At 40.7% G+C, this 3,441-nt stretch overlaps 1 long non-coding RNA gene across 1 annotated transcript; it reads left to right on the top strand.

The window, feature by feature from the left end:
* Window positions 1-423: 423 nt before the first annotated feature.
* Window positions 424-2,155, top strand: LOC140036929 (uncharacterized). Its single transcript, XR_011840562.1, has 2 exons — window positions 424-988; window positions 1,749-2,155. It is a non-coding gene; the product is annotated as an uncharacterized lncRNA (long non-coding RNA).
* The last annotated feature ends 1,286 nt before the right edge of the window (window positions 2,156-3,441 follow it).

Here is a 3,441-nt window from a genome sequence, read left to right on the forward strand (position 1 = left end):
CTTATTAAAAAAATCAATTAATTTTCTTTTAACAAAGAGAATAAAAAAAGCAATAAAAAAATAGCACCAAATTATGGATGTTATCTAGGCTAAGAGGATATTTACTCTCACGGGTATTAATCTTTGCAAATTCATTTATTTTAAATCAGATCAAATCAAAAAAAAAAAAAAAAAGAAAGAATTTACCACTTTAGCTACATTAACTTTTACCTTGAAGTGTAAAGAGAAAGTAAAAAAGAGAGGTAAGAAAAAAGTAAAAGTAAAAGAATATAGCTAGGTGGAGGCCATGCAAGAGGGTTAAGTGTGATGGATAGGCATTAGACAAGTGTCCTCATTTTTTATTGACACCACAACACTTGATAGATGAGGTGGTAGGACACTTGCTGATTTGGGAGATTTTTGGAGAAAATCTAAAAACAAAAAGAAAGAAAACAAAGGGGAGGCTTGGCAGCTGGGGGTTGAAAGAGGAAGCTACGGGAATCAAGAGGAAAAAAGGGAAAGCAAGAAAGGGAAAAAAAGTAGCTACGGGCTGAGGGAGAGAAGGGGATTGAAAAAAAAGAAACAAGGAAAAGCTACGGGCAAGGGGAGACGAAAAACTAAGAGAGCTGAAGGAAAAAAGCTGGTGAGGGCTTCAAGAAAGAACCGAGAGGAAGAAAAGGGAGAAGGGTTCGGGAAAGCAAGAAACGGAGCAAGGAAAAAGAGGAAAACAAAGCAAGGAAAGAAGAGAGGGGCGGAGGATGAAGAGAAAACAGAGGGGCTGAGTGAGGGTAGGAAACCAGAGAAAAAGGCAAGAAAGAAAGAAGGAAAGGGTTTCGGCTGAGGAAAGAAAAAACGAAAAATGAGAGCAAGCAAAGAGAGAGTAGGAAGAGGAGAAACTACGAGGAGAAACTGAGAGGAGAAAAGGAGGAACTTCACGAGGGAACAAGAAGTTGTCACCATCTCACCGAAATCCATCATCATCGCCGTCAATCATCACCGGAAAAGCACTGTAATGCTTTCTTTCTCCTGTTTCTTTAGCTTTCGCTGGTGAATGTATGGGAATGGGGGTTATTGACCTGTTTGTTTCTCTCCCGTTTCTTTTAGTAAAATTTCTTAGCTCTTTCTGATGTTATGCATTCATGTTGGGATGTAATGTCTGCTGTTGGTGAGGGAGTTTGTTGGGTTGCTGTAAATTTTAGGTTTGCTGTTAGGAATCAGTCTAGTGAAGTTCTGTGTGTATGTGAGAAGAGCTCTGACCAGTCCAAAGCTGGTTGAAGCCCGTGAGTGTAGCCGGAAATTGGGAGAGACAGTTTACTTTTTGCTGTTTCCTTGCCTTTTTACTTGCATTTTTACAGTCCAAAGCTGTTTCCTTTTGCTATTTATTTGCATTTTAAGTACGTCAGTGTCTGCTGGTTCTTTCTTTTTCTTACCATCTTGTTCTTACAATCTGTTTTTTCTCCCTAAAAGCGAGGAACCTATCTGATATTGGGTGTTTTGGCTGTGAGAATGAGAATGAATGTTTGCATGGGTTTTGGTTTCAAACAATGTTTTGGTTCCTCCCTGTTTTGATGACCTGCTATGCTTAAGACAAAAACCAATGAAGTTGCAGCAAAGCCTCGACTAGGCTGCATGAAAGTTTTGGGAAAATGCATATTTTTGGCCCTTCTCTACTCTAGATTTCCTTTGTTGCATGTTCAACTGTGTGTTCATGATGGTTTTGTGGAAGCTAATTGATGTGTGCATGGACCTTGGCCCATGCAATGATCCAGTCCGAGTGCCATTGGGCCCAGTTACTCGTGCGCAGACTAAGCAATTCAAAGAGTCACTCCAAACCGTTGTGCGAAATGTCCAAGACCAGCAAGGAATCCATAGGGACATTGAGGGCCTGGAAGGGAATGATCAAGTGGTCTACACGATGATCCAAACCCATGAAGAGTTAAGTGGGCCTCCAAGTGGGGTGGCCGACTAGGCCTTAGGACTTTAGTGCTAGGTTTCAATTGTTAGAGTTAGACTAGATTGTTTAGTTAGTCATGGGCCGGCCCACCTTGTCTTGTAGTGGCCGAACCTTTTTCCCTTTCCCTCTAGGTTTTCATTAGCCCTTAGTCAATTTAAAGACTCACTTTGTACGAATTAAGGGTTACACATTTTATCAATAAAAGTTACTTTATTTCGGTTCTTCTTGTTGTGAGAGAGTCGGCCTTTACTTGCTTCTTGGCAAGGGTTTGTGAGCAATCTCGTGTGGTCCTTGATTGTTCATCTGGCCTATCCTTTGAGTAGTCACCTCAACTGGAGGCATCGTTCTACCACCTTCAATCAAATCGTGTCGTCTGTTTTGATTTTAGGTTCCGCAATCCAAGCGTTGGACAATCTCGCTAGATCCTTGGGCAAACGTGCTACGTGTCTCGAAACATGTTGATCGAGAACCGTCTCAGTTGGCTTCAGAGCCTAGGTGGAGGTATCTTCCGTTATATCCGTAGTTTTGTCTTTGATTTCTTTGTTCCGCTGCCTTGTTTTACAAAAAAAAAAAATAATTCTGTCCACGTCGTATTGTTGCTTTCTCGTGGAAATTCTGTCTGCCGTTTGTGTCTCCATCGTGCGTGGGTTGTTGTTCATCAAATTTGTCCGCGACTTGTTGTTGTTGCCGGGATGTTTGAAGTTCATCAAATCTGTCCGCACTTGGTTCTTGGTATTGAGTCGTTAGTTATCTTCATTTTTGTCCGAAGTCTTGCTCATTGTTTTGTGTCAAATATGTCCATGCATGTGTGGTTGTTGCCGTTACAAATCTGATCGTGTCTTGTGTCCCTTGTTGCATCAAAATTCTGTCCAAGTCGTGCGTGTAGTAGTTAGCCCCAATCTGTCCGTGGTTATCAAAGTTCTAGGGACGGCGGCTAGAGTTTCTACTTGCGGCTAGGGTTCCACCTGCGCTAGGGTTTCTTGTTTCCAAATCTGTCCAAGTTGGTTGTTGAGTCATCCAAGTTGTTTTCTTAATTTTCTAATCTGATTTTGGCTAAACTAGTTGGTGTTTGTGAGATCTTGAAGAGAACCTACAAGATTCTAGGGTTTCTTGGATTTCTTGATTTCTATCTTGAAGTCCTTGATAATTTTCTTGGAAGTTCTTGAAGGAATTCGGTTGTGTTTGGGGTGTGTGTGTGCCGAAATCCAAATCTGGAAATTTCCCTCATTCGGCTAAGAGTTCTTGTTATTTGTTGAGTTTTAAAGAAAAAAAAATAGAAACAGAAAGGAAAGGAAAGAACAAGATTCGGGTGGCAAGAAAAACAAAATAAGGAACTGCACTTTTATTGCCAAATCAGTTTGAATACACCTTGTCTCTACCCAAAACAGAAAGTTAAACAAAGGAAAAAGAATCAAAAGTTTTGATCTACAACTTCTTGAAGTTCTTGAACTACTTGTTTCTTGGGAATTTGACTCACCTTTCTCTTGAACATCTTCTTGTACGTTCTA

This window comes from Coffea arabica, chromosome 2e (assembly GCF_036785885.1).
Source record: "Coffea arabica cultivar ET-39 chromosome 2e, Coffea Arabica ET-39 HiFi, whole genome shotgun sequence".
Lineage (NCBI taxonomy): Eukaryota > Viridiplantae > Streptophyta > Magnoliopsida > Gentianales > Rubiaceae > Coffea > Coffea arabica.